This window comes from Manacus candei, unplaced genomic scaffold (genome assembly GCF_025592945.1).
Source record: "Manacus candei isolate 608988 ecotype Guabito, Panama unplaced genomic scaffold, ASM2559294v1 h1tg000045l, whole genome shotgun sequence".
Classification (NCBI taxonomy): domain Eukaryota; kingdom Metazoa; phylum Chordata; class Aves; order Passeriformes; family Pipridae; genus Manacus; species Manacus candei.
Genome location: NW_026138093.1, coordinates 2,330,580 through 2,356,165, shown reverse-complemented (window position 1 = coordinate 2,356,165; position 25,586 = coordinate 2,330,580). Strand labels below are relative to the sequence as shown.

Here is a 25,586-nt window from a genome sequence, read left to right as displayed (position 1 = left end):
GTTTGTCGGGCAGCCTGGGCACTTCTTGGGCAGCAAAGAGATTTCTGTGGTGGCACCTTTTGTCTGGCAGGAATCTTCATTTGGAGTAAATTTTTCAGGAGGTGGAAGAACCCATTGCAGCGCAGGGCTGAAAAAAGGGAACAGTAGCTCTTTTCACCAGGAAAAAAAGTCTGGAAGCTTTGGCTTCAGGTGTAGTTTTTTGGGCAGTCTGGGCACTTTTTGGGCAGGAAAAGTTTTCTGTGGTGGCACCTTTTGTCTGGCAGGAATCTTCATTTATATTGAATTCTCCAGGAGGTTGGACGGGCCATTGCAGCGCAGGGCTGGAAAAAGGGAACAGCAGCTCTTTCCACCAGGAAAAAAAGGCTGGATCCTTTGGCTTCAGACGTAGTTGGTGGGCAGCCTGGGCACTTCTTGAGCACCAAGACCTTTCTGTGGTGGCACCTTTTGTCTGGCAGGAATCTTCACTTGGATTCAATTTTCCAGGAAGTGGGACCGGTCATTGCAGAATAGGGCTGAAAAAAGGGAACAGCAGCCCTTTCCACCAGGAAAAAAGTCAGGATCCTTTGGCTTTGAGGTGCAGTTGGGGGGGGTAGCCTGGGCACTTCTTGGGCAGGAAGTATTTTCTATGGTGGCACCTTTTGTCTGGCAGGAATCTTCGTTTGAAGTAAATTTTTCAGGAGGTGGCACAGGCCATTGCAGAGCAGGGCTGAAAAAAGGGAACAGCAGCTCATTCCACCAGGAAAAAAATCTGGAAGCTTTGGCTTCAGGTGTAGTTTTTTGGGCAGTCTGGGCACTTTTTGGGCAGGAAAAGTTTTCTGTGCTGGCACCTTTTGTCTGGCAGGAATCTTCGTTTGAAGTAAATTTTTCAGGAGGTGGGACCGGCCATTGCAGCGCAGGGCCGAAAAAAGGGAACAGCAGCTCTTTCCCTAAGGAAAAAAAGTCTGGATCCTTTGGCTTCAGATGTAGTTGGTGGGCAGCCTGGGCACATCTTAGGGAGCAACACCTCTCTCTGGTGGCACCTTTTGTCTGGCAGAAATCTTCATTTATATTCAATTTTCCAGGAGGTGGGACTGGTCATTGCAGCGCAGAGCTGAAAAAAGGGAACAGCAGATCTTTCCACCAGGAAAAAAAGTCTGGATCCTTTGGCTTCAGGAGTAGCTGTTGGGGTAGCCTGGGCACTTCTTGGGCTAGATGAGTTTTCTGTGGTGGCACCTTTTGTCTGGCAGGAATCTTCAGTTGGTTTCAATTTCTTAGGAGGTGGGACCGGCCATTGCAGCGCAGGGCTGAAAAAAGGGAACAGCAGCTCTTTCCACCAGGAAAATAGTCTGGATCCTTTAGCTTTAGGAGTAGTTGGTGGGGCAGCCCGGGCACTTCTTGTGCAGCAAGAGTTTTTTGTAGTTGCAAATTTTGTCTGGCAGGAAAATTCAATTGGAGTAAATTTTTCAGGAGGTGGGACCGGCCATTGCAGCGCAGGGATGAAAAAAGGGAACAGCAGCTCTTTCCCTAAGGAAAAAAAGTCTGGATCCTTTGGCTTCAGATGTAGTTGGTGGGCAGCCTGGGCACATCTTGGGGAGCAACACCTCTCTCTGGTGGCACCTTTTGTCTGGCAGGAATCTTCAGTTGGATTCAATTTCTTAGGAGGTGGGACCGGCCATTGCAGCGTAGGGCTGAAAAAAAGGGAACAGCAGCTCTTTCCACCAGGAAAAAAAGGCTGGAAGGTTTGGTTTCAGGTGTAGTTGGTGGGGCAGCCTGGGCACTTCTTGAGCACCAAGACCTTTCTGTGGTGGCATCTTTTGTCTGGCAGGAATCTTCGTTTGAATTAAATTTTTCAGGAGGTGGGACCGGCCATTGCAGCGCAGAGCTGAAAAAAGGGAACAGCAGATCTTTCCATCAGGAAAAAAGTCTGGATCCTTTGGATTTGAGGTGCAGTTGGGGGGGGCAGCCTGGGCACTTCTTTGGTAGGATGACCCTTCTGTGCTGGCACCTTTTGTCTGGCAGGAATCTTCGTTTGAAGTAAATTTTTCAGGAGGTGGGACCGGCCATTGCAGAGCAGGGCTGAAAAAAGGGAACAGCAGCTCTTTCCACCAGGAAAAAAAGGCTGGATCCTTTGGCTTTGAGGTGCAGTTCTTGGTGCAGCCTGGGTACTTCTTGGGCAGCAGGAGTTTTCTGTGGTGGCACCTTTTGTCTGGCAGGAATCTTCATTTGGAGTAAATTTTTCAGGAGGTGGGACCGGCCATTGCAGCGCAGGGCTGAAAAAAGGGAACAGCAGCTCTTTCCCTAAGGAAAAAAAGTCTGGATCCTTTGGGTTCAGGTGTAGCTGTTGGGGTAGCCTGGGCACTTCTTGGGCAGGAAGAGTTTTCTGTGGTGGCACCTTTTGTCTGGCAGGAATCTTCATTTATATTGAATTCTCCAGGAGGTCGGACGGGCCATTGCAGAGAAGGGTTGAAAAAAGGGAACAGCAGCTCTTTCCACCAGGAAAAAAAGGCTGGATCCTTCGGCTTCAGGAGTAGCTGTTGGGGTAGCCTGGGCACTTCTTGGGCAGGAAGAGTTTTCTGTGGTGGCACCTTTTGTCTGGCAGGAATCTTCGTTTGGAGTAAATTTTTCAGGAGGTGGGACCGGCCATTGCAGCGAAGGCTGAAAAAAGGGAACAGCAGCTCTTTCCATCAGGAAAAAAAGGCTGGATCCTTTGGGTTCAGGTGTAGCTGTTGGGGTAGCCTGGGCACTTCTTGGGCAGGAAGAGTTTTCTGTGGTGGCACCTTTTGTCTGGCAGGAATCTTCATTTGGAGTAAATTTTTCAGGAGGTGGGACCGGCCATTGCAGAGTAGGCCTGAAAAAAGGGAACAGCAGCTCATTCCACCAGGAAAAAAATCTGGAAGCTTTGGTTTTGAGGAGTAGTTTGTCGGGCAGCCTGGGCACTTCTTGGGCAGCAAAGAGATTTCTGTGGTGGCACCTTTTGTCTGGCAGGAATCTTCATTTGGAGTAAATTTTTCAGGAGGTGGAAGAACCCATTGCAGCGCAGGGCTGAAAAAAGGGAACAGTAGCTCTTTTCACCAGGAAAAAAAGTCTGGAAGCTTTGGCTTCAGGTGTAGTTTTTTGGGCAGTCTGGGCACTTTTTGGGCAGGAAAAGTTTTCTGTGGTGGCACCTTTTGTCTGGCAGGAATCTTCATTTATATTGAATTCTCCAGGAGGTTGGACGGGCCATTGCAGCGCAGGGCTGGAAAAAGGGAACAGCAGCTCTTTCCACCAGGAAAAAAAGGCTGGATCCTTTGGCTTCAGACGTAGTTGGTGGGCAGCCTGGGCACTTCTTGAGCACCAAGACCTTTCTGTGGTGGCACCTTTTGTCTGGCAGGAATCTTCACTTGGATTCAATTTTCCAGGAAGTGGGACCGGTCATTGCAGAATAGGGCTGAAAAAAGGGAACAGCAGCCCTTTCCACCAGGAAAAAAGTCAGGATCCTTTGGCTTTGAGGTGCAGTTGGGGGGGGTAGCCTGGGCACTTCTTGGGCAGGAAGTATTTTCTATGGTGGCACCTTTTGTCTGGCAGGAATCTTCGTTTGAAGTAAATTTTTCAGGAGGTGGCACAGGCCATTGCAGAGCAGGGCTGAAAAAAGGGAACAGCAGCTCATTCCACCAGGAAAAAAATCTGGAAGCTTTGGCTTCAGGTGTAGTTTTTTGGGCAGTCTGGGCACTTTTTGGGCAGGAAAAGTTTTCTGTGCTGGCACCTTTTGTCTGGCAGGAATCTTCGTTTGAAGTAAATTTTTCAGGAGGTGGGACCGGCCATTGCAGCGCAGGGCCGAAAAAAGGGAACAGCAGCTCTTTCCCTAAGGAAAAAAAGTCTGGATCCTTTGGCTTCAGATGTAGTTGGTGGGCAGCCTGGGCACATCTTAGGGAGCAACACCTCTCTCTGGTGGCACCTTTTGTCTGGCAGAAATCTTCATTTATATTCAATTTTCCAGGAGGTGGGACTGGTCATTGCAGCGCAGAGCTGAAAAAAGGGAACAGCAGATCTTTCCACCAGGAAAAAAAGTCTGGATCCTTTGGCTTCAGGAGTAGCTGTTGGGGTAGCCTGGGCACTTCTTGGGCTAGATGAGTTTTCTGTGGTGGCACCTTTTGTCTGGCAGGAATCTTCAGTTGGTTTCAATTTCTTAGGAGGTGGGACCGGCCATTGCAGCGCAGGGCTGAAAAAAGGGAACAGCAGCTCTTTCCACCAGGAAAATAGTCTGGATCCTTTAGCTTTAGGAGTAGTTGGTGGGGCAGCCCGGGCACTTCTTGTGCAGCAAGAGTTTTTTGTAGTTGCAAATTTTGTCTGGCAGGAAAATTCAATTGGAGTAAATTTTTCAGGAGGTGGGACCGGCCATTGCAGCGCAGGGATGAAAAAAGGGAACAGCAGCTCTTTCCCTAAGGAAAAAAAGTCTGGATCCTTTGGCTTCAGATGTAGTTGGTGGGCAGCCTGGGCACATCTTGGGGAGCAACACCTCTCTCTGGTGGCACCTTTTGTCTGGCAGGAATCTTCAGTTGGATTCAATTTCTTAGGAGGTGGGACCGGCCATTGCAGCGTAGGGCTGAAAAAAAGGGAACAGCAGCTCTTTCCACCAGGAAAAAAAGGCTGGAAGGTTTGGTTTCAGGTGTAGTTGGTGGGGCAGCCTGGGCACTTCTTGAGCACCAAGACCTTTCTGTGGTGGCATCTTTTGTCTGGCAGGAATCTTCGTTTGAATTAAATTTTTCAGGAGGTGGGACCGGCCATTGCAGCGCAGAGCTGAAAAAAGGGAACAGCAGATCTTTCCATCAGGAAAAAAGTCTGGATCCTTTGGATTTGAGGTGCAGTTGGGGGGGGCAGCCTGGGCACTTCTTTGGTAGGATGACCCTTCTGTGCTGGCACCTTTTGTCTGGCAGGAATCTTCGTTTGAAGTAAATTTTTCAGGAGGTGGGACCGGCCATTGCAGAGCAGGGCTGAAAAAAGGGAACAGCAGCTCTTTCCACCAGGAAAAAAAGGCTGGATCCTTTGGCTTTGAGGTGCAGTTCTTGGTGCAGCCTGGGTACTTCTTGGGCAGCAGGAGTTTTCTGTGGTGGCACCTTTTGTCTGGCAGGAATCTTCATTTGGAGTAAATTTTTCAGGAGGTGGAACAACCCATTGCAGCGCAGGGTTGAAAAAAGGGAACAGCAGCTCTTTCCATCAGGAAAAAAGGCTGGATCCTTTGGATTTGAGGTGCAGTTCTTGGAGCAGCCTGGGCACTTCTTTGGCAGGATGACCTTTCTGTGCTGGCACCTTTTGACTGGCAGGAATCTTCGTTTGAAGTAAATTTTTCAGGAGGTGGGACCGGCCATTGCAGAGTTGGGCTGAAAAAAGGGAACATCAGCTCTTTCCACCAGGAAAAAAAGGCTGGATCCTTTGGCTTTGAGGTGCAGTTCTTGGTGCAGCCTGTGCACTTCTTGGGCAGCAGGAGTTTTCTGTGGTGGCACCTTTTGTCTGGCAGGAATCTTCAGTTGGATTCAGTTTTCCAGGAGGTGGGACCGGCCATTGCAGAGAAGGGTTGAAAAAAGGGAACAGCAGCTCTTTCCACCAGGAAAAAAAGTCTGGATCCTTTGGCTTCAGGAGTAGCTGTTGGGGCAGCCTGGGCACTTCTTGGGCAGGGAGAGTTTTCTGTGGTGGCACCTTTTGTCTGGCAGGAATCTTCGTTTGGAGTAAATTTTTCAGGAGGTGGGACCGGCCATTGCAGCGAAGGCTGAAAAAAGGGAAGAGCAGCTCTTTTCACCAGGAAAAATGTCTGGATCCTTTGGGTTCAGGTGTAGCTGTTGGGGCAGTCTGGGCACTTCTTGGGCAGGAAGAGTTTTCTGTGGTGGCACCTTTTGTCTGGCAGGAATCTTCATTTATATTGAATTCTCCAGGAGGTCGGACGGGCCATTGCAGAGAAGGGTTGAAAAAAGGGAACAGCAGCTCTTTCCACCAGGAAAAAAAGGTTGGATCCTTTGGCTTCAGATGTAGTTGTTGGGCAGCCTGGGCACATCTTGGGGAGCAACACCTCTCTCTGGTGGCACCTTTTGTCTGGCAGGAATCTTCATTTATATTCAATTTTCCAGGAGGTGGGACCGGCCATTGCAGCGCAGGGCTGATAAAAAGGGAACAGCAGCTCTTTCCATCAGGAAAAAAAGTCTGGAAGATTTTGCTTCAGGTGTAGTTGGTGGGGCAGCCTGGGCACTTCTTGAGCACCAAGACCTTTCTGTGGTGGCACCTTTTGTCTGGCAGGAATCTTCACTTGGATTCAATTTTCCAGGAGGTGGGACCGGTCATTGCAGAGTAGGGCTGAAAAAAGGGAACAGCAGCCCTTTCCACCAGGAAAAAAGTCAGGATCCTTTGGCTTTGAGGTGCAGTTGTTGGGGCAGCCTGGGCAATTCTTGGGCAGGAAGAGTTTTCTTTGGTGGCACCTTTTGTCTGGCAGGAATCTTCGTTTGAAGTAAATTTTTCAGGAGGTGGGACCGGCCATTGCAGCGCAGAGCTGAAAAAAGGGAACAGCAGCTCTTTCCATCAGGAAAAAAGTCTGGATCCTTTGGATTTGAGGTGCAGTTGTTGGGGCAGCCTGGGCACTTCTTTGGTAGGATGACATTTCTGTGCTGGCACCTTTTGTCTGGCAGGAATCTTCGTTTGAAGTAAATTTTTCAGGAGGTGGGACCAGTCATTGCAGAGCAGGGCTGAAAAAAGGGAACAGCAGCTCTTTCTCTAAGGAAAAAAGTCTGGATCCTTTGGATTTGAGGTGCAGTTCTTGGAGCAGCCTGGGCACTTCTTTGGCAGGATGACCTTTCTGTGCTGGCACCTTTTGACTGGCAGGAATCTTCGTTTGAAGTAAATTTTTCAGGAGGTGGGACCGGCCATTGCAGAGCTGGGCTGAAAAAAGGGAACAGTAGCTCATTCCACCAGGAAAAAAAGGCTGGATCCTTTGGCTTTGAGGTGCAGTTCTTGGTGCAGCCTGGGCACTTCTTGGGCAGCAGGAGTTTTCTGTGGTGGCACCTTTTGTCTGGCAGGAATCTTCAGTTGGATTCAGTTTTCCAGGTGGTGGGACCGGCCATTGCAGAGCAGGGCTGAAAAAAGGGAACAGCAGCTCATTCCACCAGGAAAAAAATCTGGAAGCTTTGGCTTCAGGTGTAGTTTTTTGGGCAGTCTGGGCACTTTTTGGGCCGGAAAAGTTTTCTGTGCTGGCACCTTTTGTCTGGCAGGAATCTTCGTTTGAAGTAAATTTTTCAGGAGGTGGGACCGGCCATTGCAGCGCAGGGCTGAAAAAAGGGAACAGCAGCTCTTTCCACCAGGAAAAAAAGTCTGGATCCTTTGGGTTCAGGTGTAGCTGTTGGGGTAGCCTGGGCACTTCTTGGGCAGGAAGAGTTTTCTGTGGTGGCACCTTTTGTCTGGCAGGAATCTTCATTTATATTGAATTCTCCAGGAGGTCGGACGGGCCATTGCAGAGTAGGCCTGAAAAAAGGGAACAGCAGCTCATTCCACCAGGAAAAAAATCTGGAAGCTTTGGTTTTGAGGAGTAGTTTGTCGGGCAGCCTGGGCACTTCTTGGGCAGCAAAGAGATTTCTGTGGTGGCACCTTTTGTCTGGCAGGAATCTTCATTTGGAGTAAATTTTTCAGGAGGTGGAAGAACCCATTGCAGCGCAGGGCTGAAAAAAGGGAACAGTAGCTCTTTTCACCAGGAAAAAAAGTCTGGAAGCTTTGGCTTCAGGTGTAGTTTTTTGGGCAGTCTGGGCACTTTTTGGGCAGGAAAAGTTTTCTGTGGTGGCACCTTTTGTCTGGCAGGAATCTTCATTTATATTGAATTCTCCAGGAGGTTGGACGGGCCATTGCAGCGCAGGGCTGGAAAAAGGGAACAGCAGCTCTTTCCACCAAGAAAAAAAGGCTGGATCCTTTGGCTTCAGATGTAGTTGGTGGGCAGCCTGGGCACTTCTTGAGCACCAAGACCTTTCTGTGGTGGCACCTTTTGTCTGGCAGGAATCTTCACTTGGATTCAATTTTCCAGGAAGTGGGACCGGTCATTGCAGAATAGGGCTGAAAAAAGGGAACAGCAGCCCTTTCCACCAGGAAAAAAGTCAGGATCCTTTGGCTTTGAGGTGCAGTTGGGGGGGGTAGCCTGGGCACTTCTTGGGCAGGAAGTATTTTCTATGGTGGCACCTTTTGTCTGGCAGGAATCTTCGTTTGAAGTAAATTTTTCAGGAGGTGGGACAGGCCATTGCAGAGCAGGGCTGAAAAAAGGGAACAGCAGCTCTTTCCCTAAGGAAAAAAAGTCTGGATCCTTTGGCTTCAGATGTAGTTGGTGGGCAGCTGGGCACATCTTAGGGAGCAACACCTCTCTCTGGTGGCACCTTTTGTCTGGCAGAAATCTTCATTTATATTCAATTTTCCAGGAGGTGGGACCGGCCATTGCAGCGCAGAGCTGAAAAAAGGGAACAGCAGATCTTTCCATCAGGAAAAAAAGTCTGGATCCTTTGGCTTCAGGAGTAGCTGTTGGGGTAGCCTGGGCACTTCTTGGGCTAGATGAGTTTTCTGTGGTGGCACCTTTTGTCTGGCAGGAATCTTCAGTTGGTTTCAATTTCTTAGGAGGTGGGACCGGCCATTGCAGCGCAGGGCGGAAAAAAGGGAACAGCAGCTCTTTCCACCAGGAAAATAGTCTGGATCCTTTAGCTTTAGGAGTAGTTGGTGGGGCAGCCCGGGCACTTCTTGTGCAGCAAGAGTTTTTTGTAGTTGCAAATTTTGTCTGGCAGGAAAATTCAATTGGAGTAAATTTTTCAGGAGGTGGGACCGGCCACTGCAGCGCAGGGATGAAAAAAGGGAACAGCAGCTCTTTTCACCAGGAAAAAAAGGCTGGATCCTTTGGCTTCAGATGTAGTTGGTGGGCAGCCTGGGCACATCTTGGGGAGCAACACCTCTCTCTGGTGGCACCTTTTGTCTGGCAGGAATCTTCAGTTGGATTCAATTTCTTAGGAGGTGGGACCGGCCATTGCAGCGTAGGGCTGAAAAAAAGGGAACAGCAGCTCTTTCCACCAGGAAAAAAAGGCTGGAAGGTTTGGCTTCAGGTGTAGTTGGTGGGGCAGCCTGGGCACTTCTTGAGCACCAAGACCTTTCTGTGGTGGCACCTTTTGTCTGGCAGGAATCTTCGTTTGAATTAAATTTTTCAGGAGGTGGGACCGGCCATTGCAGCGCAGAGCTGAAAAAAGGGAACAGCAGATCTTTCCATCAGGAAAAAAGTCTGGATCCTTTGGATTTGAGGTGCAGTTGGGGGGGGCAGCCTGGGCACTTCTTTGGTATGATGACCCTTCTGTGCTGGCACCTTTTGTCTGGCAGGAATCTTCGTTTGAAGTAAATTTTTCAGGAGGTGGGACCGGCCATTGCAGAGCAGGGCTGAAAAAAGGGAACAGCAGCTCTTTCCATCAGGAAAAACAGTCTGGAACCTTTGGCTTGAGCTGGAGTTGGTGTGGCAGTCTGGGCACTTCTTGAGCACCAAGACCTTTCTGTTGTGGTACATTGTTTCTGGCAGGAATCTTCATTTGGATTCAAATTTTTAAAAGCTGGGACAGGCCATTGCAGCACAGGGATGAAAAAAGGGAACAGCAGCTCTTTCTCTAAGGAAAAAAAGGTTTGGCTTCATCTGCAGTTTCTGAGGCAGCCTGGGCACTTCTAGGGCAGCAAGACCTTTCTGTAGTGGCACCTTTTGTCTGGCAGGAATCTTCATTTGGATTCGATTTTTCAGGAGGTGGGACCGGCCATTGCAGCGCAGGGCAGAAAAAAGGGAACAGCAGCTCTTTCCCTAAGGGAAAAAAGGCTGGATCCTTTGGCTTTGAGGTGCAGTTGTTGGGGCAGCCTGGGCACTTCTTTGGCCGGAAGAGTTTTCTGTGGTGGCACCTTTTTTGGCAGAAATCTTCATTTGGAGTAAATTTTTCAGGAGGTGGGACCGGTCATTGCAGCGCAGGGCTGAAAAAAGGGAACAGCAGCTCTTTCCACCAGGAAAAAAAGGTCTGAAAGCTTTGGCTTCAGATGCAGTTCTTGGGGCAGCCTGGGCACTTCTTGGGTAGGAAGAGTTTTCTGTGGTGGCGCCTTTTGTCTGGCAGGAATCTTCATTTGGAGTAGTTTTCCAGGAGGTGCGACAGGCCATTGCAGCACAGGCCTTTAAAAAGTGAACAGCAGCTCTTTCCCCCCTGGAAAAAAGTCTGGATCCTTTGGCTTTGAGGTGCACTGCGTTGGAAAGACTGTCCACCTCTTGGGCAGCAAAGAGCTTTCTGTGGTTGCACATTTTGTCTGGCAGGAATCTTCATTTGGATTCAATTTTGAGAGTCAATTTGGCCATTGCAGCATAGGGGTGAAAAAAAAGGGAAATAGCAGCCCTTTCCCCCAGGAAAGAAAGTCTGGATTCTTTGGCTTTAGGTGCAGTTGTTGGGGCAGCCTTGGCACTTCTTGGGCAGCAAGAGATTCCTGTGGTGGCACCTTTTGTCTCTGAGGTGTTTGTTCCCTGTTAAGCAAGTCCCTTATCGCATCAATCACAGAGCACTGGGACTGCTCACAGGGCATGATGAAGGAATACAGCAGCAGTGTGGAAAGAGGAGGTAGAAAAATACATTCCTGTATCTAATTGCCTTCTTCAGTTAGAGAAATTGCTAATCTTGTGACATGATTTGTACTGGACCCTTCTAAGGATGTACTTTTGCCCACACCCTTTGCTCCAGATGTGCCAGCTACACCCAATGAAACCAGAGAGAATCTCAGCAAAGCCACAAATCAGCTCTTATGGCACTTGGCACTCTATGGGGTTTGGCACTGGAGCTCAATCTCTCTGGGATGGCTGGTCCAGAACAGTTCATTTAATGAATGGTGCTGTTGCTGAACTTCCCTGGGCACATTGCAATTGGCTACTGAGGCTGAAAGGTTTCCTCGAAGGATTTTTATCTTTTGAAACTACAGGCTGAATTTTAGGGATAAACTCCAGTATTCTGAAAGTGGAAAGTTGATCAAACAGAAAAGACTGTTTCTTCTACAACAGATTTGAAATAGTCCACTTGTAAAAATCACAAAGCTTGAAGCCTACTTAGCAGAGCTGATTCCTCATCTGCACTGATCATCAGCAACTGGACTCTCTCCTATTTCAGGGTCTCATCTGTGTACACTGGATTAAGGCCTCCTCACTTCTTAAGAAAAGTAGTGTTCTAAGCTCACAGTTCTGGCAAGGTTTCCTTAGTAGATGGGTTGAAAAGCAAAACTTTGTTGCCATGACTAACGAATGCAGAGCCCAAGGTTGTTTGTGGTGCTAGCTTTGCTCCACTCTCTAATAACTTCTGTCCAGATCAGTGCTGGCAACAAGAATTCCAGGTTAACGCTTGTTTCAGTTTTCAGGCTTTGCATTTCAAGTACGGGGAGTTGCTATTGGAAACTCTGCCATGGCTGTCAGTAACAGCCTTGGAAAACAGTTTTTCTTATTTCTGAGGGAGAAGTTTCCAACCCAGCTTTGGAGTATGCAAATAGTTGAATGACTTGTTGTACAATTGGAAATAAAAGTCAATACATTTGCTCTGATTAATGTCTTAAGTTATATTTGGCTAAAGAGTTCTTTTCTAGTTACCTTCTTTAAAAAATAGGACCCATAAGCAGAAAGGTGATCTCCTAAAGTGTTGCAACCTTTTAAGTCCACTTGTTGCCACACAACAATAGCATGCCAATATCACATCCAAAGATACAGAATCTTACAGAGATACACACAAATATAGACCTATACATATCTATGTATGCATATCTATCTACCTCTACATATCTATACATATCTATACAAATACACACAAGAAATTTTGGGGTTCCTGATGAGAGTTCTACATGGGTAATGAACAGAGGACTGGTTTGATGTGTCATACAACTGTGGGGACCATGAATGTAAGCTGTGAGCTTTGCTTTATTCTCCCGGTTTGTAACTGCCTGCCTTCCCTTTGGGGCGAACACAGGCCTCTATTTTGCACGGTCTGTTTTGTTTTACTTGGCAGTGTAGACTAGGGGCAGAAGAGTTTTTGGAGTCAAACAGCTCGATCCAGATTCAGTTCCTTTAGTGGTGCCTAAAACTCAGGAGCTGGACCCCACGGTGCTGGTGGGACCCTCCCAGCTCAGCACGTTCCATGATTCCATCAAGTCCATCTGTCAGCCCAGCACTGCCCCAGCAACCCCCAAACCACTAAAGCATGTCAGCCATGGCCAGATGCCGGCGCCTCTGAAACACCTGCCGGGGTGCTGGCTCCGCCTGGGCAACCCATGGCAGTGCCCGAGCCCCCCCGAAAAACACAGCGAGAAACCTTTGTCCAGGAGCTGACCTGAAGCTCCCCTGCCTCAGCCTCGGGCCACGTCCCCCGCTCCTCCCAGCGCAGGCTCCTTTCCAGCAGCCCCCTCGGCAGAAGGCGGCTCAGGGCTCCCCTCTGCCCCCCCGGCCGGCTCCGCTCCGGCCCCGCTCCCGCCACGGCCCCGCTCGGCTCTGCACGGGGAAGGAACGCGCCCAGCCCCGGCCCGACACCCCCGGGGGCCGCGCACCGGGGGTCACTTCCCGGGGGTCACTTGCCAGGGGTCTCTCCCTCGGGGCCGCTCACCGGGGGTCCCTCCCCGGGGGTCACTTACCGCGGCTTCTCCCCCGCGAGTCGCTCACCGGGTGTCACTTACTGGGCGTCGCTCCCCGGGGGTCGCTCACCATCGGCCACTCGCCGGGGGCCGCACACGGGGGGTCCCTCCCCCGGGGCCGCGCACCGGGGGCCACTCGCCGGGGGTCTTGGGGCCGCTACCCGGGGTCTCTGCCCGGGGGCCGCTCAGCGGCAGCGCTCCCGCTCCCGGCCCCGCCCCGCCCGCTCCCACCCAAACCCCACCAACCGCCCCTCTCGGCCCCGCCCCCGCCCCGCCCAAGCCCCGCCTCGCCCCGCCCACTCCGCCGCCTCCCATTGGCTGCGCACGTTCGGCCCTGGAGCGCGGAGCGCGCGGGGAGCGTTGCCTGGAAACCGGCCAGGGAATCCCGGGAATCCTCGAGGCGCCGGCGCTGCCCCCCCACTCCTGGAGCAGCGGCCGGGCCCGCCCGGGGAGCGGGCACTCAGCGCCCGGCTGCGGCCGCCAAAACGGCCAGGGAAGCAGGCGCGCGGGAGGCGGGCTCCGGGCCCGGCCAGCGAGGAGCCCTTAACTGATATTTGGCTAAAGAGTTCTTTTCTTGTTACCTTCTTTAAAAAATAGAACCCACAAGCAGAAAGGTGATCTCCTAAAGTGTTGCAACCTTTAAAGTGCACTTATTGCCACACAACAATAGCATGCCAATATCACATCCAAAGATACAGAATCTTACAGAGATACACACAAATATAGACCTATACATATCTATGTATGCATATCTATCTACCTCTACATATCTATACATATCTATACAAATACACACAAGAAAGTTTGGGGGTCCTGATGACAGTTCTACATGGGTAACAGCGGACTGGTTTGATGTGTCATACAACTGTGGGGACCATGAATGTAAGCTGTGAGCTTTGCTTTATTCTCCCGGTTTGTAACTGCCTGCCTTCCCTTTGGGGGGAACACAGGCCTCTATTTTGCACGCTCTATTTTGTTTCACTTGGCAGTGCAGACTAGGGGCAGAAGAGTTTTTGGAGCCAAACAGCTCGATCCAGATTCAGTTCCTTTAGTGGTGCCTAAAACTCAGGAGCTGGACTCCACGGTGCCGGTGGGACCCTCCCAACTCAGCACGGTCCATGATTCCATCAAGTCCATCTGTCAGCCCAGCACTGCCCCAGCAACCCCCAAACCACTAAAGCGTGTCAGCCATGGCCAGATGCAGGCGCCTCTGAAACACCTGCCGGGGTGCTGGCTCCGCCTGGGCAACCCATTGCAGTGCCCGAGCCCCCCCCGAAAAACACAGCGAGAAACCTTTGTCCAGGAGCTGACCTGAAGCTCCCCTGCCTCAGCCTCGGGCCACGTCCCCCGCTCCTCCCAGCGCAGGCTCCTTTCCAGCAGCCCCCTCGGCAGAAGGCGGCTCAGGGCTCCCCTCTGCCCCCCCGGCCGGCTCCGCTCCGGCCCCGCTCCCGCCACGGCCCCGCTCGGCTCTGCACGGAGAGGGAACGCGCCCAGCCCCGGCCTGACACCCCCGGGGGCCGCTCACTGGGGGACTGTCCCCGGGACTCACAGCCCGGGGGTCACTTGACAGGGGTTGTTCACCGCGGGTCATTCACCGGGGGTCCCTCCGCAGGGGTCACTTACCGGGGCTTCTTCCCCGTGAGTCGCTCACCGGGTGTCACTTACTGGGCGTCGCTCCCCGGGGGTCGCTCACCAGCGGTAACTCGCCGGGGGCCGCACACGGGGGGTCCCTCCCCCGGGGCCGCGCACCGGGGACCACTCGCCGGGGGTCTCGGGGCCGCTGCCCGGGGTCTCTGCCCGGGGGCCGCTCAGCGGCAGCGCTCCCGCTCCCGGCCCCGCCCCGCCCGCTCCCACCCAAACCCCACCAACCGCCCCTCTCGGCCCCGCCCCCGCCCCGCCCAAGCCCCGCCTCGCCCCGCCCACTCCGCCGCCTCCCATTGGCTGCGCACGTTCGGCCCTGGAGCGAGGAGCGCGCGGGGAGCGTTGCCTGGAAACCGGCCAGGGAATCCCGGGAATCCTCGAGGCGCCGGCGCTGCCCCCCCACTCCTGGAGCAACGGCCGGGCCCGCCCGGGGAGCGGGCACTCAGCGCCCGGCTGCGGCCGCCAAAACGGGCAGGGAAGCAGGCGCGCGGGAGGCGGGCTCCGGGCCCGGGCAGCGAGGAGCACTTAACTGATATTTGGCTAAAGAGTTCTTTTCTTGTTACCTTCTTTAAAAAACAGAACCCACAAGCAGAAAGGCGATCTCCTAAAGTCTTGTAACCTTTTAAGTCCACTTGTTGCCACACAACAACAGCATGCCAATATCACATCCAAAGATACAGAATCTTACAGAGATACACACAAATACGTATCTATACATAGGTATGTGTATATATACATATCTATACAAATACACACAAGAAAGTTTGGGGGTCCTGATGACAGTTCTACATGGGTAACAGCGGACTGGTTTGATGTGTCATACAACTGTGGGGACCATGAATGTAAGCTGTGAGCTTTGCTTTATTCTCCCGGTTTGTAACTGCCTGCCTTCCCTTTGGGGGGAACACAGGCCTCTATTTTGCACGGTCTGTTTTGTTTCACTTGGCAGCGTAGACTAGGGGCAGAAGAGTTTTTGGAGCCAAACAGCTCGATCCAGATTCAGTTCCTTTAGTGGTGCCTAAAACTCAGGAGCTGGACTCCACGGTGCCGGTGGGACCCTCCCAACTCAGCACGTTGTTCCATGATTCCATCAAGTCCAACTGTCAGCCCAGCACTGCCCCAGCAACCCCCAAACCACTAAAGCGTGTCAGCCATGGCCAGATGCCGGCACCTCTGAAACACCTGCCGGGGTGCTGGCTCCGCCTGGGCAACCCATTGCAGTGCCCGAGCCCCCCCGAAAAACACAGCGAGAAACCTTTGTCCAGGAGCTGACCTGAAGCTCCCCTGCCTCAGCCTCGGGCCACGTCCCCCGCTCCTCCCAGCGCAGGCTCCTTTCCAGCAGCCCCCTCGGCAGAAGGCGGCTCAGGGCTCCCCTCTGCCCCCCCGGCCGGCTCCGCTCCGGCCCCGCTCCCGCCACGGCCCCGCTCGGCTCCGCACGGGGAAGGAACGCGCCCAGCCCCGGCCCGACACCCCCGGGGGCCGCGCACCGGGGGACTGTCCCCGGGGCTCACTGCCCGGGGGTCCCTCCTCGGGGGTGACTTACCGGGGCTCCCTCCCCGGGGTCACTTGCCAGGGGTTGTTCACCGCGGGTCATTCACCGGGGGTCCCTCCCCGGGGTTCCCTCCCCGGGGGTCACTTGCCAGGGGTTGTTCACCGCAGGTCATTCACCGGGGGTCCCTCCGCAGGGGTCACTTACCGGGGCTTCTTCCCCGCGAGTCGCTCACCGGGTGTCACTTACTGGGGGTCGCTCACCGGGGGTCGCTCACCGGGGGCCGCGCACGGGGGGTCCCTCCCCCGGGGCCGCGCACCGGGGACCACTCGCCGGGGGTCTCTCGCCCGGGGACCACTCGCCGGGGGTCTCGGGGCCGCTGCCCGGGGTCTCTGCCCGGGGGCCGCTGCCCGGGGTCTCTGCCCGGGGGCCGCTCAGCGGCAGCGCTCCCGCTCCCGGCCCCGCCCCGCCCGCTCCCACCCAAACCCCACCAACCGCCCCTCTCGGCCCCGCCCCCGCCCCGCCCAAGCCCCGCCTCGCCCCGCCCACTCCGCCGCCTCCCATTGGCTGCGCACGTTCGGCCCTGGAGCGAGGAGCGCGCGGGGAGCGTTGCCTGGAAACCGGCCAGGGAATCCCGGGAATCCTCGAGGCGCCGCCGCTGCCCCCCCACTCCTGGAGCAGCGGCCGGGCCCGCCCGGGGAGCGGGCACTCAGCGCCCGGCTGCGGCCGCCAAAACGGGCAGGGAAGCAGGCGCGCGGGAGGCGGGCTTCGGGCCCGGGCAGCGAGGAGCCCTAAAAAGAACAAAAGTGTTGAAAGAGAGGGAACTCATCGCACCGTCACAGAACAGGCTGAGGTGGAAGGGACCCACGATGAGCGTCGAATCCGAGCCTTTGCCCGGCACAGCACCGACCCCAAGAGTCACACCGTGTGCCTGAACTCTGCCAGATCACAGTCCAGCATCAGCTTCATGTGCCGTGAGGCCCCACGTGTGTGTTTGCTCCCCGTGTCTAGTGGGAGAGATGACACTCCCTTGGAGTGGAATAAAGATTATCCTAGACTGGAACTGGCAGCTGTGATAAACTGTATCCTGAGAGCATTTAACTGGTAGCAGTTTTCCCTGGGCTCTAGCTTGCTATTTATTATAGTTATTTGCAGACAGGAAAGGGGAGAGAATTAAAAAATCTCTTTCTCCTTGCCCCCTCCACAACAAGTTTGAGGACATGTGGGTGTTGAAACATAGCTTAACAAACAGTCCAGCCTTGAGAGAGTGGGGAGAGCACAGGGGGGCTCAGTTTAACCGTTTGTCTGGTTTTCTTCCTTTCTAAGGAGGATTTATTTTTCTCAGGTGGGAAATTGCCAACAATAGACAGCAAAATCAGACTGCAGTTCAGAGATCACACTCATCTCCGTGGAACCAGATCAAGAGAATGCTGTGGGTACAGTGAAGCCACCCCTGTACATTTGGGGTGGGCTGGGGAGTGCATGTGAGGCATGTGAGTTGTTGCTCTCCTGTGCAAAAGGTCTATGAGGGTCATGCAGTTACACTGAGCTGGATCCTGCATCCCATTAGGGTTTGTTAGGATACTGTGGGGTTGTTTGTTGAGTGATATGGCACATTCCAACCTTCTGGAGGGGGGGCTTCAAAACTAAATTCAGCCTATGATTCTGTATGGGAGGTACATGGCTTTTGTCTCAGGTTTGATGGGGTTGATCATTACAGCAGCTAAATGGCCTCTACAGGTCTTGATAATAGGATTTTTCTCTCTTCTTTTTATTTAAGAACAGGAATAATTTTTAAAAATAGGTTTTCTCAAGAGAGGGAATTCTGCTGGTTGCAGCTGCTGCTGTGGCTGCATTTAGTCTTCACTTCTGGGTTATCTCTGTATCCAAGCAGGTGCCAGGGGCACTACTAAGTTGTTCCACAACATTGATCCATGCATCTTGCATTATGCTGTGTTTATACTGCTTCTTATCCATGAAGGTTTTTTAGTATGAAATTGTAGAAGTGCTTTTTATCTCACTTTAAAAAAAAAAAGGGGGGGCAGGACACACAGCAAAGATTATCTTGTACAGTTTGGGGTTTGTTTGGAGGAATTGAATGTTTCCCAAGAAAAACACACCATAACTTTCTGATTTTTTCCTCCATCTTGCTTGTGTCCATATTGAGACTGTGTAGGTTTTGGAGACTTTTTCCCCCCAATTTTTGGGCCACCTTGCCTTCTGATGTCACACAGATCAACCCAGGATGACAGGACACATGGAAGACTTGTGTCCACAAATCCCATGGGCAACCTGCCCAGAGAGCTCTGAATTGCTTTGCACAGCTCTGACCAAGGACTGATGATGGGCATGTGATTTTTAAGAAACAGATCAGTATCAGACTGGAAATGTGTTGATGCACACCTGTTCATTAATACTTTCCCTTAAATGGCCTGTTTTCTGTACAGCATCACTCCTGGGACTCTAGCAGGGGCAGTTTTAAGGCAGAAGATGATTGTAAATAAATTTTCAGAGGTGTTTTGGAGAGTCCCTTATTGCTGTCGGAGGTGGCTGTTGGACAATTCATTTGGGAGGGTGACTTGCATGCTTTGTTGTAAGAGTGACTCCAGAATTCAGGAGCATTGGCAAGTGCAGTGAGATGAGTCTGAGGCTGTGGATCACATGGGACTGTTTCCTCCCTGCTCTCTTTTAGGATGAAATTTGCAGGGAGATGGTTTATGTGTATCATTCCTTAAGGAACAGGAGAGACACTCCCATGATGGGGACAGATGACACTGGCAGTGAGGATGGCACGGCCCAGGTTTGTTCCTGCAGACACCCCAAAACTTATCTTTCCATGGTGGGTTTTGCTGCATGAGATGAGCTTGCCCAGAATGGCATCAGGGCCTGGGTTCTGCCGTGATCCTCAGCACCCAGAGCCTTTCTGCCCAGCCCTGCAGTGCCCAGAGGAGCTGAGGCTGCACCACAGAGGCAGTTCAACAGTGGAACTGAGCAATGTGATCTCATGCTTAATTAAACACTCGAGATGTTAACAGGATTTCTGGTGCATGCCTTATGGCCCAGTGAGCAAAGCTACTGGAGCAACTAAAACCAGCTCTTACTGGTGTGTCCTTAGCACATCCTCTACTGAGGCTACTGGATAGGCCAGCAGATATTCCCTAGGGATCACTGCCATGCTAAACCCATGTTAGATTCTGTATCCAATGGAACACACTGCAGGGGTGTTCATTTTAGGGTAGGGTGGGTCAGCACTGTGAGTAAAGACCTACCTTGTTCTGAAATGTACTTTTCAGGTTGTCTCTGTTCCTGCTCGCAGGTACAGTGTGCTTTTGCTGGGTCATAAATCCTTCCTAAGCATGGCTTTGAGCTTTGGAACCTTTATTTCTGCTTTTTTGGCAGTGAGATGCTGTGTCATAGCTCTGTGATCCGAAACACTCGAATGGCAAAACAGGGCACAGTCTGTCCTTGTCTCGGTAATTACAGCAAGGCTTTTTGCCTGGCACTTATTTTTCTTTGGAAGTAAATCTCACTGGTCCTCCAGAACTGAGGTTGTACACTGGCACCTGAACAACATGTGCAGATCCCAGAATATTCCTTCTTGCCCTTGAAGACTCCAGGCCTGGGAATGGAGCTCCTCTGTGCTTGTGTCAAACTATATCCAAAGACTGCGTGTGGCAGCTAGAAATAAACTTCTGTGAGCTTCCAGAAATAATGGGTAGGGCTAGGCAAGAGTGTAAGTTTAAGGCTATTTAATTCTTCCGTGTGTAAACCACAGGAGAAAGCCACGTGCTGTAAACATCCCCACCTCCAAAAGCGTGCTGGAACACGGAATAGAGTTCAGCATTTTCCCTACGAAGATAAAACAGGCCTGGATAAAACCGAGTCTTCTGGAGAATGCTCTCAGTGACACCAGTGCCATGTGGGAAGGGAGCACATTCCTGCTGCTCCCTCCCCACAGCCTCACACACTGCTGTGCAATAAGGACACTGCTCTCAGCTGAAGGATTTGTTTTCTGTTTCTTCTTCCCCAGCAGACTCACGGGCTGCGCTTTCCTTTGTCATACTTGGAAGCACTGAAGCAGATTTGGAGGAGCAGCACTGTTCATGTTAAAGAGCTTAACCTCACCTCAGATGAAGAGAAGGCAAACCTTGCCTTGTCCCTGTGGAGTGAATGTCTGATTGAAGTTCTTTGATGCTTCTGTGAATTAGCTGCTCCTCTACAGGAGTGTTTCTGTCTATTAAGCATCTCCTGAGAGCGAGGCTTATTAAATTACTTTTTTATCCATCCAGCCTCTGGTTTGTGGTGCTGTCTAAACAAATACTTGCTTTTCTTTCCTCAGTTTTAGGAAACTGGGCATGGGGAAAAACAGGTAAGCTGCTCACTGTCTAGTGAGCTACAGCTCCATGTCTGGGGATGCACAAAGTCACTCCTAGTAACACCAATGCTGTGGTATCCCCTTCCATCTGGAGAGCTGCTAAAGTTATACATGGGGCAGGATCCAGAACCTTGGGCATAGAACAGTAACTTGTTTTTTTTCATTTGTAAAGTTCAGCAGCAAGAAAACACGTTTGTTCAGTTTGACTGCCCTGACAGGACAGAAGCTTCTCAGTAGAAACTGTGTGTGTGTAAGTTTGTTTGGATACATGTCCGGAATAAAGACAAGTGCCAGAAATATTCAAACGCACAAAATATCTTTTATTACAGTGAGAATAATAATAATAGTAATAAACTTAGCAAGAGGAATTAAAAACTAAAAAGGATACAAAATAACTACCTTATTGGGTGGAATTAAAACAAATACTACAAACAGCATTTAATACAGTATTAACTAGTGAAAAGGGATACCAAAAAAGGATCTTAACACAATATTATGGATAACACGATATTGGTTAGTAAAAGGGGAAATTAAGGGAAAAATAGTATAAACATAAAAGGGGAATTAAAGGAACACAAAAAGGATATTAAAAAGTTTGTTCTCTCAGTTGCTTCCTATCAAAAACTGTGCTTACCCACACAGACAGGCCAGGGCTGCCAGGATCTGCAGCAGCTGGTCGGTGCCCGTGCTTAGCGGGCGTCCCCGCGGAGCAACACAGTCTCCATGGCAGGATGAGGATCGCTCACCCCAGCAGTCCTGACACCCCATTTTATCAGTTCCACATTACACTACGTAGGGCCAGTACCCAGTATAAGGTGATGCCTGAGTGGCAGCCAAACACCGCCTGATCATTACCTCATGGCAACAGTCTGCGCATGCCCTACTTGTGGGGCAAGGGGCGAGCGACCCCTGCCCACATAATCTTCCTCCCATCATCATCTTTCTCACCCCTATGTATGACCTCTACCATAGTGTTTCAAGGGTAGATGTATCTATCTTGCAATAGGTAGCAAAACCAAGGAAGAACTCAGCTCTGATAATAGGGAATATCAAGCTGACTTGCTAAAAAGCACAATGGACCTTACAATTAGCTTCTGCCATAAGTTACATTGTACCATACTCTAGCTGGTTTCACATCCTAATATGACTTCGTTCTCACGCCTCTATGCTCCATTGATCATCTAATTCAAAAATATCCCCCTTACAGCTCTTAGAGCGGGAAGCGGTCGCCGCTGGGTCACAGCCCACAGATGTGCCTGGGGAAGAGGCTGCCCCGGCAACACCGCCGTGCGTGGGCAGCGGGGGCCGCCCTGAGGGGAACCCCGCCCTGGCACCGCCGGGGCCGCCCTGAGGGGAACCCCGCCATGGCACCGCCGGGGCCGCCCTGAGGGGAACCCCGCCGTGACACCGCCGGGGCCGCCCTGAGGGGAACGCCGCCATGGCACCGCCGGGGCCGCCCCGAACAGCCGGGCTGCGGCTGCCCACACCTGAGGGGAACCCCGCCATGGCACCGCCGGGGCGCTCCTGCCCCCGGGCCGCCGGCAGCAGGGACAGGACGGCGCTGCCAACACCCCACCACTGCTTCCCTGCCTTCAGTGCATCAAGGCGGTGGCACCGCTGCATTGCAAAACATTCCAAACGTCTCCCTTGCAACACCAAGGGGAAACCATAGAATAGGAAGGAAAGGAAAGCTGTGCCAAAAGCCAAGGGGGATGAAAGGGAAACCTGAACAAAGATACTACTAAGCCCTGGGCTTTGCAATAGCCTCCAATGTGTCAGGTGAAGCATTAGGATGAAACAATCTACTAAACGCTGCGACATCAGAAGTGCCATTTGCATAATTTTGCAAATACACAAAAATATTTTAAAAAGCAGTCCTATACATTTATTGAAGTGATTTGATAAGTTGCTGACAGAACCAGTTTCACATCTGTGATGTTCTTCATGCTTCCTGGCTGGGGGTGCATCTCCCAGCACTTGGGGCTGCCACACGGCTCCTGTCACGGCAACTTCTGTTGATAACAGCTGGGGTTGCACAGCCATCACATTCCCAGCTGGTTATGATGTCCCTCAGGCCAGAGCACTGTCCTGGGGTGTCCTTGGCAGCACAGGAGGAGCACAGGAGCAGTTCCCAGGGCCTGGGGAAGCAAACGGGTTCATGGAGGTGCTGAGCTCTTCTCCTGGGTCCTTCTGCTTCAAGCCCTGCAGAGCCCTGGGGTGCAGCTTTGGCAACTTACCCCTCCTCTGCCTCCTGCCTGCCTCCTGGAAAAAGGCACTCCCTGGCATCGCAGTGCCTGTGTCTGTCTCCTAGCTGGGCAAATGCATTAGAGCCCTCCCCTCATGGTGGTCTGATGGGAAAAGGAAAACTGATGAGCTCCCTCTGCCCTGGCATTGGGCAGGTGCAGGGTGTCCCTGCTCTTCCTGCTGTGCCATCCCAGCAGGAGATGGTGGCCCCACTCTGGGCACAGATGCAGCAGCTCTGGAAAGAGCAGAGCAGCCCCATCAGCTGCAGCCTCAGGGCCTCCTCCTTATCCCAGAGCTGGTTGGAAGGGCTGGGCTTTCTTGCTTGGGGTCTGGGCTAAGCTCCAGCAAATCTCACCTGGCAAAAATCTCCCTGCTCTTGTCAGGCTCTCACCTTCTGTGCTTCCCAGGAGACTACATCTAGGATATCCCTTCGGAGAAAACCCTGGAATCCTATGCGATCATCATTGTGCAGAGGAAGGTGGCTGGCAAAAAACTGTAGAAAAAAAGACACGTACTGATGAGGAGAGAGTGGCAGGGACTGCCTGTCAAAACATGAAGCAACTCACCAGGCAGAACTCGTGGGCACAGAGCCCATTTATCTGGATTTTTTCTCCACAGAAGTCCGGGTCAGCCTCTGATTGTTGACACAGCAGGCATGCTGGAGGGGAGACAGACCATGGCACCTCTGCAGGGCTGGGGCAGCTTCCCTGCGGGATCGACCCCAAGAGCTGCTCTGTCCCTGCCTGGCTGGCTGAAGGGCAGGGCTGGAGGCCTTGGGGAGGACGGGACATTGTGGGCACGGGTGTCCCAGCAGGTGTCCCCTGCCCCAGCTGGGCCCCACTTGCTGAGGAAAGGAGGGTCCCAGCCCCGGGATGCCTGGACAGCTCCTGCCTCCCCGTGCCACTGCTCCTGGCCCCACGCTGCCCGCCCGGACAGCCCCTCTGCCAGGCTGAGGGAGGGGCACTTTGCTCTCACCTGGCTCCCTCCCTTCGGGGGGCTCCTCCTCCCTGTCTGACGTGGGACGTGTCAGCGGTGGGTCCCTGTCTCACCATCCCACTGGTGAGTGGAGCTCCCAGCACTGGGTGCTCTAACACGGCTCCTGTCACGGTGACTTCAGGATCTGCTGGATGAATTTGGGGTCTGACACTGCTGGTGGGAGCGGTTTCACCTGCAGTCAGCACTCCGACTGCTGGAGCAGCTGCTGTCCTCAGTTGCTGGGAAGCTGCTCTGGGATGACCCCAATGTTACCTGACTGTCAGGGCTGGAGCTGCTCGTCTTTTGTGAGAGGGATTTGCCTGTCGGTTTGTATGGAGTTTGCTCGTAGTGGGGTTGATGGTCTCCTATTCCTTGGTGTTGTCAGAAGAGTCCTTCATGAGAGCAACAAGCTCTGGGTCTTAACTGGATGCTGTGAGGGGAAGCAGGAGGGTCAAGGCTGCTCCAGGCCCTGGATAAGATAAGCCAGAGCAGTGTCTCCAGTCCTCCTGGAGCAGACAGGCTCTGCCAAGCCAACCCTGGACACCCCTTGCCAGGCCCAGGGGCACCAGGCCCAGGGTCAGCAGGGTGCTTTGCCTTTTACCTGTGCCCAGACCAGCACAGCCATCACATTCCCAGCTGGTTATGATGTCCCTCAGGCCAGAGCACTGTCCTGGGGTGTCCTTGGCAGCACAGGAGGAGCACAGGAGCAGTTCCAGGGCCTGGGGAAGCAAACGGGTTCATGGAGGTGCTGAGCTCTTCTCCTGGGTCCTTCTGCTTCAAGCCCTGCAGAGCCCTGGGGTGCAGCTTTGGCAACTTACCCCTCCTCCTCTGCCTCCTGCCTGCCTCCTGGAAAAAGGCACTCCCTGGCATCGCAGTGCCTGTGTCTGTCTCCTAGCTGGGCAAATGCATTACAGCCCTCCCCTCATGGTGGTCTGATGGGAAAAGGAAAACTGATGAGCTCCCTCTGCCCTGGCATTGGGCAGGTGCAGGGTGTCCCTGCTCTTCCTGCTGTGCCATCCCAGCAGGAGATGGTGGCCCCGCTCTGGCCACAGATGCAGCAGCTCTGGAAAGAGCAGAGCAGCCCCATCAGCTGCAGCCTCAGGGCCTCCTCCTTATCCCAGAGCTGGTTGGAAGGGCTGGGCTTTCTTGCTTGGGGTCTGGGCTAAGTTGCAGCAAACCTCACCTGGCACAAATCTCCCTGCTCTTCTCAGGCTCTCACCTTCTGTGCCACCTGGTTGACTGCATGTAGGATATCCTTGGGAGAAAGCCCTGGAGTCCTACTTGATCATCATTGTGCTGAGCAAGGTGGCTGGCAAAAAACTGCAGGAAAATGAACCTCACTGATGAGGAGAGAGTGGTAGGGACTGCCTGTCAAAAAATGGAGGGAGCCCACAGAGCAACTCACCAGGCAGAACTCGAGGGCACAGATCCCATGTTTCTGCATTTTCTCCCCGCAGATGTCCGGGTCAGCCTCTGATCTCCGACACAGCAGGCATGCTGGAGGGGAGAGAGACAATGGCCCCGGGCATGGCACCTGTACTGCCCGCCCCGACAGCCCCTCTGCCAGGCTGAGGGAGGGGCACTTTGCTCTCACCTGGCTCTCTCCCTTCCAGGCCTCCTCCTCCCTGGCTGACGTGGGACGTGTCAGCGGTGGGTCCCTGTCTCACCATCCCACCGGTGAGTGCGCCTGGCAGTACTTGGTGCTCTAACACGGCTCCTGTCATGGGGACTTCTGGATCTGTTGGATGAATTTGAGGTCCGACGCTGCCGGCGGCAGTGCTGTTGCCTTTGGGAAGTCCTGGCTGCTGTCTCCCTTGAGTTTCGCCTCCCAGCACTCGGTGCTGGCGTGCAGTTCCTGTCAAGGGGACTTCTGGAGCGGCCGGATGGATCTGGGGTCTGACGTTGCAGGCGGGAGCGGTTTCGCCTGCGGGATGTCCCTGATTCTTCCTGGCTGGGGATGCGGCTCCCAGTACTTGGTGCTCTCACACAGTTTCTGACACGGCGACTCCTGGACCGGCTGGATGGATCTGGGGCCTGATGTTGTTGGCGGGAGCGATTTTGTGTGCCGGATGTCCTTGATGTCTCCCGGCTGTGGCTGCTCCTCCCAGCACTGGGTGCTCTCACCTGGCTCCTGTCACGGCGACTTCTGGACCGGCCGGATGGATTTGGTGTCTCACGTTGCAGGCGGGAGCGGTTTCGCCTGCGGGATGTCCCTGATGGTCTCTGCCTGGTCCT

The 25,586-nt window shown here is 52.9% G+C and overlaps 1 protein-coding gene, 1 long non-coding RNA gene and 1 pseudogene across 2 annotated transcripts in view; 2 read left to right on the top strand and 1 right to left on the bottom strand.

The window, feature by feature from the left end:
• The window catches only part of LOC127474809 (uncharacterized), a 1,721,191-nt pseudogene that overhangs the window by 881,799 nt on the left and 813,806 nt on the right, over nt 1-25,586 (top strand).
• Nucleotides 1-25,586, top strand: part of LOC127474901 (zinc finger protein 239-like) — a 237,267-nt gene that overhangs the window by 56,043 nt on the left and 155,638 nt on the right. The window lies entirely within an intron of this gene.
• LOC127474956 (uncharacterized) lies at nt 22,783-24,062 on the bottom strand. The gene is made up of 5 exons (XR_007906008.1): nt 23,953-24,062; nt 23,625-23,743; nt 23,352-23,496; nt 22,943-23,034; nt 22,783-22,869 (listed from the first exon to the last, which is right to left on the bottom strand). It is a non-coding gene; the product is annotated as an uncharacterized LOC127474956 (long non-coding RNA).